Source organism: Manacus candei, unplaced genomic scaffold (genome assembly GCF_025592945.1).
Source record: "Manacus candei isolate 608988 ecotype Guabito, Panama unplaced genomic scaffold, ASM2559294v1 h1tg000012l, whole genome shotgun sequence".
NCBI classification, from domain to species: domain Eukaryota; kingdom Metazoa; phylum Chordata; class Aves; order Passeriformes; family Pipridae; genus Manacus; species Manacus candei.
Genome location: NW_026138060.1, coordinates 446589 through 466931, shown reverse-complemented (window position 1 = coordinate 466931; position 20343 = coordinate 446589). Strand labels below are relative to the sequence as shown.

Here is a 20343-nt window from a genome sequence, read left to right as displayed (position 1 = left end):
CCCTTTCAAAGCCATTATCCCTTGCTCTATGACTACTTGACCTTGCAAAAAGTTCCTCTCCAGGATTCTTGTAGACCATTTCTTGTACTGAAAGACTGTTGTAAGGTCTTAGAGCCTTCTCCTCTCCACACTGAACAATCTTAACTCTCTCAGTCTGTCTTCATAGATGAGGTGCTCCAGACCTCTGCTCATTTTCATGGCCCTCCTCTGGACTTGCTCAGACAGATCCATTTCCTTCTTATGTTCAGGGCCCAGGAGCTGGACAGAGTACTCCAGGTAGAGTGAAAAAAGTTGAAAAATGCGAGAAAGACAATGCAGCATCTAGTAAAAACTATCTGCCTACTGGGTAGTCAAACATCATGAATCTGTTAAAAAAGGAAATGTGATTTCAATAGCAAACTTCTATAAGGACTGACAACATAGAAGAGGGCGACGGTTAACAAACAATCATTAGCAGTGGTCTCACTTGTCTTCTGCTCTATGGACAGCTGTCTCATCCTCATATGCACCATTCTCAGTTACAAGAAATAGACTTAATGAGTTACCTCAGTGGGCTGCGTTGCTTCCTTTTTTCAGCTATAAACTTCTTTCCCCTAAAATAGCAAACAATGCATAACCTTTTCACAGTGTAGACTATAAACTGAAAATGAGCAGTGGTTGAATATAAGCTGCAGAATTAAAAGCCTATTAAAATTAAAGTAATCTTTTAGTAAGAGTGGAAATAACTATGTAACTAAGTAGATGAAAAGAAAAAACTCCTCATTTTCCAGTTAGAATTTTTTTTATAATGTTTTCTTTCAAAGTTTAGGGCTTTAAGGAAGAATAACTGGATTGCCATCCATAGCACTAGCAAATATATACACTCAAAGAGCAAGTTCTATCTAACAGTTAACTTTAAAGAAAGAGATTGATCACAAACAGAGCACCTCATTGTATTTCCATAAACTTCTGTTATTTGCACTGCTGTTGCTTCCTTTCTTATGCCTACAGAAGAGTTTGCCTACAAGCACAGAACCAGAATACAGCAACTGTACTTGGCCCAAGGCTTCAGCTATTATTCACTCAGCAGCATATGAAAATCAGGAGCTACTGCATCAGTACCAGTTAATCCATGATGAAGAAAGGAATCCAAGTTGACCCTTCTTTCAGGAAGATTTTGTGTTGAAAATATCTGGCTGCCTTGAAGCCTGGGCCTCATGAGAGTCCTGTGCAGGAGGCGTCAGTTGGTTATGGATCAATTCTAAGCATTGCCTTTAAAAACATACTTTGAACATTGGTGACACAAAATGTGTGCTGTTGGTAAGCACGGAAAACAAGCACATATGGTACTGAGAGGAAAACACTTGCACAACTTCTCTATCTTCTACCAGGATTTTAATTTAAAGAAATTCTACTAGAAAAAAATTCAAAAACATTCATATTGCACCATAAATAATTCTATATTTAGACTCACATAGGAGTTGAGCTTTTCAGGATGTGGAGTGCAGTGGGTTTTTAAGTCATCAGACTGGGAGTACATATTTTTAAGTTAACAGTGAATTGTTAAAAAATGAGCAGGAATTTTCTGAGAAAATTTAAAAAATCAACTCTCTTGATAATATTTGACTAAAATTTGCAATATTCTTAGCAATCTAAAAAATATTCAGCTCTTTAACACAGTACTAAGAAAAGGGACCAGGGAGAAATGAACCTTATCACAGTCTGACAGTGACTAATCAGTGACAGAATCTTTAATAAAATTCTTGTAAGACAAAAATAAAGTTGAAAGTGAGACAATTATTAAAAACCTTTTTATATGCTACAACTGTATATATATGTCTTCTAAAAGTTAATGTTAATTATACTATACAGACTCTTTAAAGAAAGACATAGCACAAATGGTTTTCAACCAGAGTAAATGGTTCATAATTCTTTATCTTGATCCACTTTTTTTTTTTTAATAAAATGTGCCCTTTAAATGAAATTTCCTATGTACCATCTGAAATGCCTGCTCAAGAACTCTGTCAGTGGATGCAAGCAAATTATCCCACTTAAACAAAATCATGATGTATTAATGCAGCGGATTACATAGAACATTTTTTTTCTATGCTGGAGGATACTGGCATATGCTAATACCAAATTTCCTTTGGCATCAGTTTTTAAGAAAGGCTCACAGAAAAATAGAATACCTTCTGGTTCTAGTTTTAATTCCTTCTTAACATTATGAATAAATTGCAAAAGCTCATGTTTTAATCAAAGCTCATTTCTAAACAAGACTACAAATGTTTTGAGTTCTGTTGATGAACTTAGCAAAAGGTCAGTGTTCGGGATGATGACATGTGGGTGTACTCAATCTTTTTCACCACAAGCCTGGTTAGCATGTAAGGATGTCTTAGTTGACTGTATCCCAAAGTTAGACCCAACAGCCCTGCAGCTTCAGGGTGGCTAGCTGGGCTGTGACGAAGCTTAAGCTTCATTCTTTTGCTGATTTACAGGGCCTTCAGGAACCACCCCAATGTCAGAAGCCACAGCTGAGAGGAGCATTGCCACTGTGACTCCTATCCCTTACATCTCGTACATGTTGCCTGTGCTGGATGGTCTACAAAACAGCTTCAGAAATGGCTAAAACAAAATTTTTAGAAAGACAAGAGTGTTCAGGCACTTTGGTCTCCAACTACTATTCAAAAGAGAGCTTTAGAAGACTTGAATAAGAAAAGGCGGTTCTCAGGAATTATATAAACAGATTTCTACAAATACTAGTAAAATATATTTAATTATTGTTGATTTGTTTAGTTTTGGTCGGGTTTTTTTGGTGGCTTCTGCTGATAGGAAAAAAGTCATATATGCAAATTTAATTTTTTTTTTTTTAAAGTTTTTGGCAGAACTGATTTTCTAAGTCTTTGACACTGAAGTTTAATGAAAATACTAAAAAAGACTGTCTCGGATTGCCTTTGCACATCGTGAATTCCCTGTGAGAAATAAATGGATGTAAATAATGTTTCTCAGCATTCATAGTTCCAACAAAGTGAACCAAATCAATTCTGCTGCACATTCAAACACATAAAATATTCTGAATTAGCGTTTCATAGGAGGAGTTTACCACCACAGTAGAACTACAGTATGTTAGAATTACTCTTCTCAGTAATCCAATCATTTACACAGAGATCTGAAATATTTTAAAGTATACTTTGACTATTCTAAGTTAGAGCATTCCTAGAGAAACATGAAGAAAAATATCTGTAATTATGATGTTAGCCAGAAAACTTCCATAGGGTGGAGTATTAAAATTGATGGGTTTTTTTCGTAATCTGAGGTATTTCTTCAACTTGGAAAAAATAAAAATTGAAGATAATAATACGTCATGCTCAAACCAATGAAAACATGGAGTTGCTTCGTTGTTTTAACACATTGTTTCATTGAAAGGTCATGATCAGTTTTGTCCTAAAATGTTATCATAACAGGTGAAATATTGTTTCTATTCTGTACCAGCCTTGACCAAAATCTGATGATTTGGAAGATTCAACTTTGTAGTTCTCAGTTAAGAAAGTATTATTTGGAAAAAGGCTTATTCTCAATACTATATAGAAGCATAAATCACAAATATATGGTCATAAAAATATAATATATAAATAACTATATAACCATGAAAATAAATTAGCAGGTGGAAGTTAAGTCAACTATTCTAAGACACATGGTCCTGATGTCCTACTCATTGTTCACTTTTTATTATCTGGCAATATTTTTGGGTTTGTATCTAATCATTAATGTCATTGGTGCAGTTATTTGATTCCTCCTCCCCTCTCCCCTCTTATTAAATTGTAATAACAGGTGAGATAAAGCTTGGACATTTGAATATGAGTCAGCTGTGGTAGCTGAGTTTGTGTTAGAATAGCCATTATTTCATAGCCATCACACAAACTTCCTTAAGTGGTATATAATGGTTTCCTAATAGAATTACTCTGGGCCTTAGGGAGGAATTAGATTTTCAGTTATTACATTCATAATTTAGAAAAAGAAATGCTGATTAGATTTGTTTAATTTAATATTCTAGGTAATGTGGGATTTTCCTCACTAGTATATTTGTTCTTCAATTTGGGTTTTGATGTTTTCTTCTGTTTTTCTCTAATTAACAATATACGTTTTCTGGCACTAAATAATTATAAAGGCTAACAATAATGAATTATTATTTCCCAGTTTTTAATTTTTATTTGAACCTCAGGATAAACTTACTTTGTTCAGCTAATAAGGATTGTTTCAGTTATTACACTGTTTATGTTTACCTATTCATGTACTGATTTGTTTACCATGTGAAAAAGGTAGAAATTAAACTAGAATTTCTTTAGAACACATTTTGGGGTTTCTAAATATCTTCAAATTATGCTCTGGTTCTTAACTTTTTTTCTCCAGGATGTATTCAGTTTTTCTGATTTCCAAGAGACCACTGGAAATGGTGAAATGACAATTGCCAAGTTTCAGAGGTGATTTTTAGGAACATCCTCCACCTCCCCTTGCCAATGCCCACTGCTTTGTACTCAAAACGAAATATTTCAAAAGCAAATTAACACAATTCTTAATCAGTCTCTAGAAAATATTCACAACATTATCAAGAACTTGGCTTCTCAGACAAAGATATGAATAGTAGGAGGATCCCACTCACAGGGCCAAATTTTGGAAAGGAAGATTAAGCTTCAGAAAGTCTTCTAAAGATAGGGGTGGGAGGCAGAGCTAAAAAACACACCATCTTTTCTAGAGGGCAGATTAAAACATTGAACTCCACTTTTTTTCTGAACTGCTACTGAAGTGATCACACTTCACAGGACAGGAGAAGTTTAATGGGACTAACTTCTAAAGGCACGACAAGCCTCAGCACCTCCTGATACTTGTCACCAGGGGCAAGCAAGGCAAGCACTCAGAGAAGGGTGTTAGATGGGACTCGTCTTCCAATCCAGCAAAGTGGTGTTGAAATAACAGGGAAGAAGGTGATCACTTACTACTCTCCAAAGAAACTATGAGAAAACTAGAAATTACAGAGATCCCACTTGGGAAGCAGTGCAGATCAGACAGGAAAGACTGCTGCTGTCTGTGAGGCTAGGCAAGGTTGTGACACAGCTAACATGCTTCTCATGGTATTTCACGTTAAATTGTACTATCACTTCTTTAAGAAAATGAGACATGCTATCAAAATCTCCCACATGAATCTTGTTCTTGTTGAATCAGTCCAATTCTCCTGGCATTAACTGGCATGCATTAGAGCAGTAAACACTCTTGACTCACCAGCACTCAATATATTACTACTAAAAAATGTGTGTCTTTACTAATTTTTACTACAAATGATACTCAATATGTTTGAAGGTAATTGAGATCCTCCACATAACAAGCAAAGTTAAGAGGCTGCAGGGCTCATATTCTAGCAAAACAGTTGTGAGTGTATGATAGTTATCACCCAACAGTACCATGGATAAATACTGAAGAAAGAAATCAATCTGAAGCAAAAGAAAATACGGAGGTATTTTATAACTGGTAATATGATCATATCCATACTTTAGGTTGGTTACTCCAGTGAGATAAAGTCAGATATTCTGAAATGATTCTCCATAACAGAAAATGTACCTGAGAAGCCTGAAAAGTTTTGATTAAATTTGGTTATAAAACCAAAAGCATTTATTTTCTGGAACCATTATGATGCCTTCAGATTCTTTTAAGATAGCAAAAGATTAGGAGAGAAAGTCCTAAAGGATGTAGTAAATAAACAGAAAAGCTGAAATTTCTTCTGGATTTGCACACATACATCTTATTTTATGAAACATAAATGCTGAGTACATGGACTTTCTTGTTTCCATCCCACATTCTTCTGGTTAAGAAACAGGTTATTTTGGAGAAAGAAAAAAAGTTGCAAAACTGCTAAATATTCATATTTTGAATGTTTCAAAATAGTATTACATAAATGGTAATTTTCTATTTGTTACTTTCAACAAATGAATATAACAGAAATAATTATTTCTTTGGAAACTGGTTCCGAAGGCTAGGAATTCACATTCTGCAGTTTTGGCTAAGCTCTTTGGGTTGGTTTCTCTATCTTCATAATTCATATTTCTCTCTACTATCATGTATTCAAGAGCACAATCCTAGTAAGAGACTCAGTCCTCTGAAAGTTAACAAAAAAAGTTACCATTAACTATACTAAAAGCACTTTCACTGCATATTGCATGTCCCTTGTTTATTGTTCAGCAGAATGAAGCATATCTAGAAACGACTAGACAGAGCATTTTTTGTTCCCCTCTATTCTATCCTGCTTGTAAAGGATACTGATAATAAACTGTGAAATATTAAATAAGTTGGTGGGAAAATTAAAAAAAAAAAAGCTGTGAATTCATTTTCATATTTGGATCCTCAGGAGTAGCTGTTTCTGAACTGTCTAGGTAAAGCATTGATAGGAGTGAACTTATTCTTCCAAATTAATAAAAGCAAAAGTGAGGGTGATGGTGTACAAAGGTTTATTCAAGTTATGCAATTGGAGAAAAAATTAAAGGACCTTTTCATATTTATGCTTGTACTTTTTTCAAAGTTTTTAGTAAATTTAATTATTGTTGACCCTTTGTTCAAAAATGTAATTTTTTCTTCTCTTTATCCTTAAGAGAAGGGTAATGCAGTCATTTATTTCTCCTATAATATGTACCTATTAAAATGATTATTTACGCTCATACTTTACAATTAAACGGAGCAATTTTGTGTTGCCTAGATACAGATCAGAAGACTACTTTATATAACTAATACACATGAACAAACAATCACAGATGAAAATTATTCTTTATTCTACTGTTTTCTTGAACCTTCTCTTCCCTCTTTTGTTACCATTGCTTGTGACAATGTAAACATTCTTACTAAGGATATCTATAACTCCAGCAGGAATTTATGGTCTTTCTTTTACATTCAAAACATTTCACTAGCTGATTTTGTAAACAGATTATTGTGCCCATTCACTAGATTGCTGGCACAAAGAAGTGTATAAGCTACGGCAATCAACATTCCTAGCTTTACTTACTGATCAAGTTTTATTTGGATGTAAATATGATGAAAACCTTTTTTTTTGAAAAACTGGTATAATTACCTTAAGTCATATTTCCCAATTTACATCATAGGACACTTTTAAAGAAATATTGTTTCTCCAAGTCTGTTCTCATTCAAAAGTAAAAATTAATAGATGAATACATTATTTCACATGTGTTTGCAGAACTGTATAATCTCTTATGGTTATTATGTAGAAAGCGTAATTCCTTTTCTTGTTTTAAATTTGTACTGTACTTTTTTGCATTCTGTATGTCTCCTACACATATTGGTCTCCAGTGGAATTTTTATACACACACACACATACGCACACGTGTGTGCGTATGTGTGTGTGTGTGTTTGTGTTTGCATGTATATTTAATGTTCTTCAAGTACAAATTGAAAAAAAAATTCTGTCTTTTATCAAACATTTCAACCCACTAAGTGGTATTTATTGATAGAAAAGGAAATATAAGAAAAACAAATTACAAGGTTGCAGAATCTATTCCCTGGGCTGTGAATGCATAGTTGTGGTTTGTTGGGTTTTTTCCCCATGGGAATTTAAAGAGTAATGTAAATGAAATCTAAATAAAATAAAATAAAACAATTTTCTCAGTTCCAACTATTTTCCCTTCTCTGAATGTTTTCATCATTCAGCTTTCTTTTGCCTCTTTGTCTTATGCTCCCATGATTTTTCTAGCCTGTCTGAAGACGCACAGTTTCCCAGAATGAGAGAGTTTATCATCACTTGGAATATCTCCTTTCGGGCTGAGTAAGGCTGTAAAATAAGTTTTCTACATCCCATATGAATACTACCAAGGTAAATTGAGAAATAGCTTTTTCTATACCCTGCCTGCTCCTGAATGTAAGTCATACTGGTTCCTAAAGGGGATCTAATAAATCTAATAGATCCTTAATTTCAAAGTCAGGCATAGGACCATAAAGATAATGTTTGAGTTGAGCATCTAATCAAACATAAGTAACTAATAGGCAGTGCTGCCAAATAAACATCCCAACATCTGTACAAACATCTAAAATAATCTCTCCAAAAAGAATTTTCAGCACTGCTTACTACAGAATATTATTTTTAAAAAAATAATTTGCTGAGTACTTTTAAAATCTCCCTCATAGATCCTCATTTTTTTTTGCATTGCAAATGTATACAGAATACATGAGTAGCAGTAAAACAGCTACAGGTAATTGGTATTTGCCTAACAATTAGTGGAACTTTTAATGCAGCCTGGATACTGTGAGTTCATGTGAGTTGGTGAGTTGTTTGTCACCATTTGCTGAATTTGTTGCATTATGAAAGGAGACAATTTTGCTTGCGTGCTACTTTGGGATCAAAGCAATGACTCACAAGCACTATTTGTCTGTTTTCAACAACAAGTCTTTGTACCAATATTCTTACTGAAGATATCAGAGCTCCCAACAGGATGCAGAATTTTTATGGTGTCTTTTTCATTCTCTAACTATTTCGTGGCAGGTCACCAAATATTTTTCTAAGTGGGTCATTGAGCCCATTCACAGTTTTTCCTCTTTTTTTTCCGTATTTTTATCCAAGATTTTTCATCTCATTAATAGTCTCTAAGAAAGAGCTGCAGAGACATATCATCAGTGCAGGGATACATCTATCTGTGTTGTCTAATACCAAAGCATAGTGTCTGAAAATGAAGACTAGAAATTAAGGAAAGACCCAATCTCCTGGCCAAAAACTCATCATATTTTTTAAAAGTTTGCTGGATCTGAAGTATTTACATACATACACGCACACACACAGAAACACATGCATATTAAAAAAAAAAAAAAAAGGAAAACTGTGCCAATCTAAATATTCTCAGTCTTCATTATAGTGAGAAGATCAATGGATACAAGGTTTTTCATTTTTATAGGCTGATTTGAGAATGCTTACTTCCTTGTTAGTGCACCATACTTACTGCTTCCAGGGTCTCAAAATCTAGGTTGTATCCACATCATTTGGTAGAAATTTTCAGCTATACAGAAAAATGAAAATCTGAAAGTGCCAAGTTTCCTTTTACTTTCAGGTTCATGACTCCGTGACTTCATAATTTGAATGTAAAAAAACCCCACCTGTTTACACCAAATTTTAAAGAACCTAAGACTCTTTTTGAATCAAGTTAAATAAATGTGTTGTGTGAAATTGGGTTAAAAAACTCCAACAGATCTTTTTTTTAACAGATTAATATCAAAGGACTTTATCTTAAATAACTTTATGTCAGTGCTTCTTCTGGTATTGCTCAGATAATTAGGGTTACAAAAAGTACAATAAGTGCATGAATCCCTACTTATTTGTTATTCTGGAAGGGAACTGACTGAAAAGGTGACTATGGGAGAGACATACAAGCGTGTATAAATTAGCCTCTGCTGACTGTAGGCCTACAGAGTAATTTATCTCACTCCCCCCTGCCTTCTCTTCACCTCTCTTCCCAATGCCTTTTGGTTTGTTTTGGTTTGGGTTTTGTGGTGTCACATCATGGTGCTATGCCTCTGAAAGTTGGAAAGTAAAACTGTCCTTATTTTACAAATGAAAAAACTGGAGTAGAGAATCTGAAAACCCGAGAACCAGAGAAAACCACTTTTAGAATTAACAAGAGAATAGAGAAGTACATGGCTTGCAGTTCTAACTCAGCATGCTGTAAAGCAAATATTTTCATCAAGGATCTGAAAGTAAATAGAAAATCATTGATAATAAATCTTAGGATCACTGATCCTGATCCAATGAGGACAAGACATCCAGGTAGCATGATACAAATCCACTTATTCTGTTCTTTTTCCTTAAAATCAAAATTCTTTATCCAGAACAAAGCAGACTTATATAGGAGCAAGGAATGAAAGCCATAGCTGTGGCATGTATGTGAATTCCAGAGGAGCAAAGGGCAGTAACCTACAAATCAATGACTAAAAAAGTCCCAAGGGTTTGGAGTTTTATTTTAGAGCAACTGAAGAGAAGATTCCAGTGTGATAGATTGATGCTATCTTTGGCTATTTAAGGGGAAAGCAGTTTGTAAGAAAAGGAGGATGACTTCATCCCTACTAAGAACACTGCCATCCATTCTGAGTTTTTATTTTAAAAGATTAACAAGGGATAAGCCAAAAAATGTAGGAATATAGAAAAATGACAGAGAAAAAGTAGCAGGATTCATCTCTCTCAGTTTCAAATGTTGTCAGTGTAGACTGCTGAGTTCATCCTGTAGGTCTCCCTTTAATCTCAATGGTAATAAGTACTATATTTTAAAGCATATATGTTTAATGAAAGTAATTCCATTTTTTTAGATTTTGAAACCTAAGTCTGCTGAGGTTTTGCAAAAAGAAGATTTAGACATGACTAAATTACAATGTAAGATACCTTTCTGAATACAAAAGGTCACTTAGCAAGGAAAAGTCATAAAACCAACAAAAAGGCTATAATGTGAGACAAATTCAAATGAGATATAAACATGGAGGGTTTTTAAAAAAGAGCAAGTACTGATGATACTTCAATCTAAAGGGTAGTGTATGATGTTGATATAGAACCACTAAAAAGTAGATCTAGTAGCATAAAATTTAAATGAGGAATTATTTTATTTCACAAAACACACCTACTGAAAGGCAACTTTGAAGATGTTGTGGCTATATTATTGCATCTTCAACAGACACAAATTATCCTTCAGTCTGCCAATAAAGAAGGGAACTGAAGTTTATGTTCAACTCTATGACCAAGAGATGATTCATTTTAAATTCCTGTATACACATTAAAAATTGTTGTACATAAGTTCCTATGTACAACAACTGAACAGTATAGCTATGAACTCACCAGTAACAGTCCTATATCCTTATAGGGTGAGAATTAGATTGGCAGCAAAGTATTAGCAGAAGAAACCACTTATCTGATTTGATCCTTTGATTAAGTATCTCCATTTTCTATTTTGATGGAAGCTTGTTTTCTTACAAGGAAGGAACAGTTCTTATTTCCATGCCATTTTTCTACTAATCTGCAACTACTTCATTTTGCAGCTATGTTTTTCCTGACCAAACTTTCTTTCCTTCTGCTATTGATTATACCAGAGGCCACGTAGTGGAATGTATTCAGTTCAGTTTCCATAAATGCACATCCTGAACAGAGGCAGATGACCACAATGTTGTGAATGTGTATTGTTGTTAGTCTGTGATAGAAGAGTGATTTTCAATTTTCATGTAGCAACTTCTAATCACCTATAAAACAATAAGGGAACAATTTATCCATTAATCTGGTCCTTGTTTAGTATGGCAGTTCAGTTGCTTTCCATTATGGCATTAAATCAACAGTTCTATAAGAAACTGTCCTTCCCTTAGAATCTCTGAGAGATGTTGCCTTTTCATTACAGTAAAAAAAAAAAAAAAATCCATTTAAAATGAAAAATGTTCGGTTTCATAACAAAGTGGATATCAGCCTTGCCTACAATTTCCTCTGAATGTATACTGCAGCTAACCTAGTTTTCCTGGTGTGTTTTACACAGATTCTGTGTTATTTACTACAACTGTAGCTGAGGATTATTTTCTTCTAATGGTGACGTAATTTTTTATACAAAGTAAGTCAATATTCTGAGAAATAAAGAGCAGGGTTGAGAGAGGGGAACAGAATTCAGGATTTAAATTGAAGCCTGGTAAAGAAGTCCATGTTCCTTTAAAATCAGTAATTTTTATTAATAGAAACACTGCAAACACATTCCAACAACATTACTACTGAGCCATGAATATAACACAATTAATTAACATATTGTCAATATGCCATGAATGTTCACATTTGTATGTTCTTCCTGTCACTGAAGTGAACAAAAAATATTTTACATGGAAATTAATGCTTTCCTAAAAGATTATTTGAGAAAGAGAATTTAAAACATAAAAATAATTATTAAATATAAGATACACTTATAATGGAGTAACTGGCTAGACCACAAGTATAAATAAGTGAAAATCAAAAAAGGTTCAAATCTGTATGTTAAACTGGATTTCAACTAAAAAAGAATCAAAGTATGTAAAGAGCTGTCACAAAATGAATGACAGGGAAAAAAATAATTAATTTTTACCCAGCATTTTCAGCACAGTCTAATCTATTGTAACTTTTAAGTTGAGCAGTTCATAACGGAACTTACTTTAATTTGCCTACTTATTAATGCCTCACAATGTTTGTGAAAAGGACATTGCCATGATAATGCAAAAAAATTAGATTAAAACAGAGCCCAAAACAACAGATTAACTGCTGACTTAATAGGCCTCCTGTGTGAAACAAAACAAAATGCTGAAATGAAGAATTACCCTAACCTTTTTAGCTTAAAAGAACAAAGATAACATGATTTTTTTGCGTGTTTTTGTTCGGTTGGCTTGGGGGTGTTTTTTTGTTTGTTTTTAAGGCAGAAAACCTGTTTTAATTCCAGTCTTACAAATACTTATTGAAAAGGATAGCTTTGCACACATGATTAGGTCTTCTAAAATTAATGAATCCCTTCTATATTCTTATTTATTTGCAAAATCAGACTGTACATCCTGTAGGAGCCATTTCCAAATACAAACTCTAGTAGTTGTAAATTTAATGTTTACCATCTGTGAGCAAACTAGGCTTTATCTAAAAATACCAGTGTGATGCATTTTCCACTAGAGAATATTTTTTTCTATAATTTATTTCCTTGATTAGTCTAAAGCTAAAGGATGTGAAACTGTCCTTGCCAATTGCAATCACATCTATATTACAGGAGGAACATCTCCCCCAAATAGCAACCTGTTATCAAACCAAAAGGCAGGGTTAAGAAGTGTGGCTCCTCCAACAGTAACCAAACAGTAACCAAAGTCATTGCTAAGAAAATGACCCAAACTTGAAAGTTCACAAAAAGGAATGTTAATATTATACGAAAATTCTAGAGAAATACTTGAATTGTGATATACCAATGCAGAATACAGTTTTAAATATATATATGTAATATGTATATAATCTCTTACATAAGATGTATTTTACATTTGACATGAAGATATTTGTGATAATTTTAAGTTGCCATGCTCAGCCCTAAACAGAAAAGCATCAGTGGCAAAGGTCAATATAAAATAAACAATTTGGAAGAGAACTTTGACACAGAGAAGTAACTGTATAAATAAATAATGCAAAAATACTATTAAGAACACACTGAATGTTTTGTACAGATCCTATTACAGATCCCCCAAAATTCCAAGGAAAAATCCCTGCAAAACTACTACTCATGAATGGCAAACAATAAATTATTAACACTTCAGATCTTAGAGTTATGGAAAAAGGGAAGAACCTGGAAGAACTTCCTCTCATCCACAGCAGTACTAAACATCACCTGAATTACAAAATCTCTCATTTTAACTATTATGATTTCATTTTAGTCCTTGTTTTGCTCTCAAAAGGATGCAGAAGGGAAGAATAGATGGAATACTATAAACTGAACTTTGAAGCAACATGCACTGTCATTGGACAGCTTTTAGTGGCCTTTCATGAGTAGTTTTTCACATCTCTCTCTTTCTCCCTCCTACTTATTCCCCTGAAAGGCTAGTGATTAATAACCACTAGATGGTAATTGAAAAATATGTACTTTCCCAATTGTCAGGAGTGACAAAGGAAAAAGAAATATTAGGAACATCCATTCCCTCTGTCCTTATAAACTTCAACATAAACAGTGTTGCCTACTTCCTGTTAGGGCAGCGTTACAATAAACTGAGAAAGCTGAATGACCACTGCTCCTGCAGGTGTTTCTCTAGACACTTGAATACAATTTAGTCTATGCTTACAAGATTTCTTTCATGTCATTTTATGTTAGGGCTGATAGTTAGGGGTACTCCTGTAGGAGAGAGTACTCCCAAATTTTTATCTCTCTTCTCCAAATCAGGATGACCAGGAATTCATAACTGGTTCCCTTATGTGATCTTCCATCCACCAAAAAATTGGTATGTGTGTTTTAGCTGCACTGTTGAGTGATTCTCTCACAGTCATTCTGTCCTTGATTTGCTAGTGAACTGTATTCTAAATAAATGGAATTTAATGAAAACATTTATTTTGACAGAACTTTCCAACAAGATAAAACTGGCTAATTGGAAATCAGGAAACAAGTTAACAAGAAATATTTATGGCATATTGAATTATGTTTTTTGTTTTCTTTCCCACTGACTTCATCTGTATTCTTGTGTTTTATATTTGCCCTCGTGTTCTTTCAATAGCATATAAAATGTTTCGCTTCTTTCAATCAAATAAATAATACAGAAAATTAATGACATAACAGCCAAACCCAAAAGTTAATTGATGATTTTTGTGAAGTTCTACACTCATGAAGATCAGTTTTTGGATCTTTCTAGCATATGGTCAGATAGAGATGAATTTATGAAAATCAGCTAAAGAATTTCTCATTACTGCTTTAGAATGAAAGCATTAATGACAGCTGCAGGTTATGTCACAACTGAGGGCTTTCAATAAATTAAATTTTAGGCTTAAATGTTTTTTATTTCTTTTCACATATCAAAACAGGTTCCATATCCATATTTTTATGATTTACTCATCTTTCAAAGCCACATTTTGCTATTGCTGACATTATAATGTACTGTGGTAGAGATGGGAAGCAGACCATAGCTATTTTAAGAATATTTCTTTACTATTATATGGTCAAAATAAAGGTAGCTTGATTGTTTGTTTTTAAGAAAAAGAAAAGGCTTGTTATCTCAGTAATAATAAGCAGACTAAATTCATGATTTGAATAACTTGTTTATGCCACTATGTTCACTGTCTTTTAAGGTTCCTTAAAGAAAGAGTTGAGAAAAAGGCATGAAAAGGGTGAAAATGGAGAAAAATCTGAATATTACTAAAGTGCACTAGGAAACCCTCTCTGTGAATAGCTTTATATTGAAAACTGAAAGGCATCTTGCTTCCTGAAGGATTAGGCAGTACCTGAATAGGGTTTCAAAAATAAGTTAGCCATCGGTATTTATCTGCTTTAAATTGCACCCCTAGACTTCAGACAGATAAGTTGAACAACTCATGAGAGAAACTGTAATTATCCCTCTGTTACAGAAGAAGCAATGAGACATAATTGTGCAACAAAACAAATCTGAAAATTTGATCTTTATATTCTTTTGAGAATAAATCCAAGATCGGGTTTGAAGTCTAAATCTTTGGAAGTGAGCCCCATTCTCTCAAGCTTTACTTCAATGGCATAAATCCCAAATCCATGCAAATCCAAACAAAGATGCCCATTGACTAAGAAGACTTGGATAAAATTAACAAATTAAAAGATGCAGCTATTTTTATTCAGGATAAACCTCCCTAGAACCAATGAGAGTTTCATTTAGAACTGTGAATAAAAAAGTTAAGGACCATAAGTACTCGTAATGTGTACTATGCATGGGGATTCAGGAATTATCTAGTAAGAGTTACCATATAATTAGTACAGGAGTATTCTATTAAAACATGAATTTAAAGCTTTAACCAACTCTATTCTATGGCATTATGTAGAGCACTAAATGTCTCTTCAGCCATCAGCAGAAGACACAGTGAAAAAGCTAAACTATACATCAGAATGTCATTGTTGTTTCAAAGCCCCATAAGGACTGGAAAAGGAATTTTTTGCCTTGAATACTGAAAAATATGAGTCAGTTCAAACTTTGAATATAGTTTTGATGTGTTCTTAGTAATTTTGGGACATTTTGTTTTATTTCCAACAATTTTAACATAGAAAGTGAAAATCGAATTGGAAATGTTGTGTCTTAGATTGTTGTTTTCCTTTCAGATTTTTACCATCCTGTTCTGCCTATGACTTTTCTTATGTATACAGTCTGAACACAGCAGCAAGCAATGAGGACACAGACCTGAATTCTCTTCTCATGGGCCTCGAAATACTTAAGATATTGATGAAAATGACTTGTCTACTTAAGCTCAAATAAAGGTATTAAGGTATTAAAGAAGCTTAATCAAACTTAGAGACTTCAGGGAAGCTTTTAAGAATAGGATTCTTCTTCATCTAACTTTACCAAGGTTTAGGACACTGCTGAATCTTATCGTTTAGCTTCTTTTAGTCAGTCAATGGAAATTGCCTAACGACAACTCTGCCCATTTTTTTACAAAGGATAAGAGTTATGAGCCTTTGTTTTAGTCCTTCTGTGCTGCAGGTAATAACAAGGGATTATTATCAGACCCTCAGAATTTCTGAAGTGGATATGAAGTGAAGTACAGTCATTTTATACTAAATTCTACAGCAGCTAGACACACACACATGAATGTTATATGAGCATCTACCATGATAAATGTAGAATTTTTACACTAAGTTTTATACAGGATCTTCAGCACTCTCACATACTCCTGCACTGAACAGTACAGCCAAAGGATTGGCCGTTGTAATTTATATATATCAATACATTTTGAATGATGTACCCTTTCATATTCCTATTCCATGCAAACAAGTGGTAGAGCATCATGTTGTATAATCAGTGCTATAAAAAATATTGTTTTCTTATCATCATGACTCTGTACCCAGGAATTCCAGAGTGCCCATGTGATGTCTGGAAAAAGGAGTAAAAAAAAAAAAAAAGCAAGTACAAGCAAAAAAAAAATTAAAATAATAATAATAATAAAAAAAATCTTGAGGACAATTGAGGGTCTTTTTATCATCTAAATAGCTAAGAAGCAAGTCAAATATCCCTGCACAAAGATTGACTGGGTACTAGTTACAAAGTATTCTTCAGTATCTCTTTCAAAATAGCTCTCTCTGCAGACCAATTACCCTGAGATGGGAGTGGAGCTATTTCTTTCCAGTTGCGGGTTTTTTACCTTCACTTTAGATTTACTCTTCTCATATAAACACAAGTTGTCTCATTTATGAAGATGGGAATATAAACTTGTCAAAAAAATCATTCATGTGTTTCAAACCAGGAAATAAATTTTACTGCAAGAAATATATTATTTTGTGGGATTGTCAGTAAATCTGCTGTGCTGAAGGATAGAAAAATATTTATACTGTGCACACAGGTCATTATCAGTCACATATCTAGTTTAAGTCTTAACAGACACTACAGAATAATAATATACACGCTTCACAATATGACATTTGGATGTCTATTCCATATCCGCTACTGTCTTTAAGTTCAGAAGTCATTTTGTTCTTGCTCAATTTATTTTCTTTGGCAAAAATGCTTATTTCAATTCCCACTTTGTTACCTAATCCCTCATACATACTCGTGGTCAGATTATTTCTTTATTTGACTGACTTTCATAGAAATAAAAGCAATACCAATGCCCTCTGATTAATTTTAGTATTGTGGTCTCACAGTGAAATTTTTACAGAAACCTAGATTGTTTCAGAGATTAAATGAATGTAAAATGGGCCTGACTTTTAACAACATGGGGTGGAAGAGATATCATTGTATTCTTACCATACCTTTCTAAAATGTCTTTTTCACAAGAGACCCTTAGAAGCTTCCTATAAACTATAGGGTTTGTCTCCTTTTGTTCAGTAACTCTTCCAAACTCCCAGAATCACCCAAATCTTCTTCGGTAAATCTCTCCTTCCGACAGTTAAATATTTTCCATGGATGTTACAGTGGATGGAAACTCAAACACTGAAGGAAAATGATAATTTATAATAAAGTGTTCTTAGAAGACTACAAATGAAAATAATAATTCCACTTTTATTATTTCCATAAAATGAAGCATTACTGTAAATTACTGTGCATTTTTCAACAGAGATAAGAACAGCAGGAGATCAGATCAGTTCCCTCAATATGGTGTTCTGATGGAAAAGGATGAATTAAAATATCCCTTCCAAAATAAAGGATTAAATTCAGTATGTTTTTTGATAATAAGTTAAGACAGCCTTCAACTGACAGAATAAGACCATTTTTTTTAATGAAAAGGAGAGATTAGATAGTGAAACATGTGATCCATTAGATGTAACTTATTTGTCTTATTTGTCTTCTTTTCTAGGACCATTACTTTTCTCGCCACCATGTGCCCCTGTTATCCTCCTTTCATTAGCCTGTGACTGCTTGTCTAAAATAAGATTTTAGGAGAGAGACTGCGTACTGCTCTGTGGCTGTGCATTCTTTAACAGGGCCACATATCATTTCTGTAAGTCCCACAGGAAGAAAATGTTATTAATCCTAAAGGCAAGTGCTACCTAAAGGGAGCACAAATATCTCCCCTGACACCACCAAAGGTTAGTCACATTCCATAGCATATATTCAGCCTAAATACTAAGATTACAAAAATCTGCAACCAACCAAAAAACTCCAAACAAAAATATTCTCTAAAAGACCCCACCAAACAAACTCTCCAAAACAAAAGCGAAAACCAACAAACAATTCCTGCTTATTGAAACTGAAGATGCCAAAATTAGCACCTCCACTTTTTTCAAAAGATTCCCAAATCAGTTCCGTAGTAACTATGAAACATTACATTGGCAGTCACTCCTAAGAATGTTGTGGGCTTATCCAGAGAGACACAAACTCAAAGTAGAAAAAGAAGATAGAATTTTGGTCTTGGAAAATAAATCATATCAAAGATGAATCTCTGAATTATTAGAGAAATGAATACATACAGGAAAATTTATCTTTATAAAGTCCATATGCAAAAAAAGACAGAATTGCACTTTCAAATTTTATAAAAAATTCTAAAAATAGTATTCACAGCAAAGGATAATCCAAAAAAGCATAATTTCATGAAGTTTATTGCCTGTGAGAAATAGCAACGTTTTCCTGCCAATAGCTAGAATGTGTTGTGCATGAATCTTGCATCTTTAGGATATCAGACTCAATTTTCTGTGGTGACTAATAGAAATCTGTGTACCTAGCACCAAAATATTTCAGGGTAAATATACTATATTAACATTAGTAATAGTAGCAATAATAATAGCAACAATATTAGTAAACTTTAGTAGATTTTAAGTAGATTTTATTTAATTCACGAAAACATTTTCTTACTGTTTTCTGTCAAGTCTGGATTTTATCCACAATGTTTATAAAAAAAACATGCAATTTATTTGAATCAGACACCTAGATTATCTTGATAAGGTTAGGAAGGCATTTTATGCACTGGAACACTCAGTGGAAGATCTCTTTCTGTGTAATATTCCAAAGTGAAAGGAGAAAAATAAAAAGAGCAATATCTGTATATCTGTTTTAGATGTTACTCTAATCCTGCAGTTCTTTCATGTCACAGCACAGAGACACATTTTCCATTTCCAAATTAATTATTTTATCCTTTTAATATATTGTGTCATTTATTCTCCTCAATTAATCACAACAGTAAAATATTCAAAATTTTTTGAGTAGGTACACTGTCCAAAAGCTGAGTAGAATAATAAATACTCATAAGTCAAATTCTAAGGCCACACTTGAAAGTTCAACAATTCTGTGTAATAAACATTGAATATTGATGTGAAAATTAGTGTGTAAGCTGAACATTTCTTCTTCATAGTGCTTAATGTTTTTATTTCAATGAAGGAGAAGCAACATTTTTTTAGAACTGAGTATACACCCTCTTTAAGCTCAAGGGAAATTTACAGTTTAAATGCTGACTTATTTCGATGGGTATATTTCGATTAATGTCATATAGGAAAATTTCAGGGTTTTATTAAAACAAAATAGAAATTCTTCATGATTGTTCACGGGTTCATAATGAATTTATAGATGGCACAAAGACTTTGTTGACGTTTAGTGCTGTTTCTGAGCTGCAGAATCACACAACATTTCTTTCTATGTGAAGGATGGAGGCTACAGAGTAGTTGACTGTACATAATGATGAACACCTGCACTGAGAAACTGCTCTGGTGGGAAATCCCTCTATTACGAAGCACCATTTTTCTCAGTATTGCCAGCAGGTATTCCTCATGGATTCGAGTGCTCAGACCAACACTCGGCGTAGGTAAATTAGCGACTAAGTAGCTAGTAATTATTAAGTGAATTGGGGCTTTAGTTCAGCAGTCTGATAAAGCGAGAGGCAATAACCTTGCATTCCTTAATAAATCTTGTAATACAAATGGCTAAACATTTGGCCAAATTGTCTGCTGATGTAAATGGGTAGTATTTCAGCTACATCAATGTAGCTGTTTTATTTTACATTGGCAGAGTATGTTGCTCTTTTTGCAATATCATAAGGCAAAACTCAAAGACAAGCCCCGGATACCAGTGCCAAGGTAATGCAGTACTAATGCAAAAAATAAAGCGAGTGTGTAGGGGTCAAGTGGGGTAGAGCTGGTGGCAATAGTTGAGTCAAGATCTTTTCAAAGCAACATAAATAATATGTGGATTGTGAAACAACATAATGGGACCTCTATATTCACATCAAGAGGA

The 20343-nt window shown here is 33.6% G+C and overlaps 1 protein-coding gene across 3 annotated transcripts in view; it reads right to left on the bottom strand.

Moving 5' to 3' along the window:
• Nucleotides 1-20343, bottom strand: part of LOC127466979 (neuroligin-4, X-linked) — a 179732-nt gene that overhangs the window by 23445 nt on the left and 135944 nt on the right. The window lies entirely within an intron of this gene.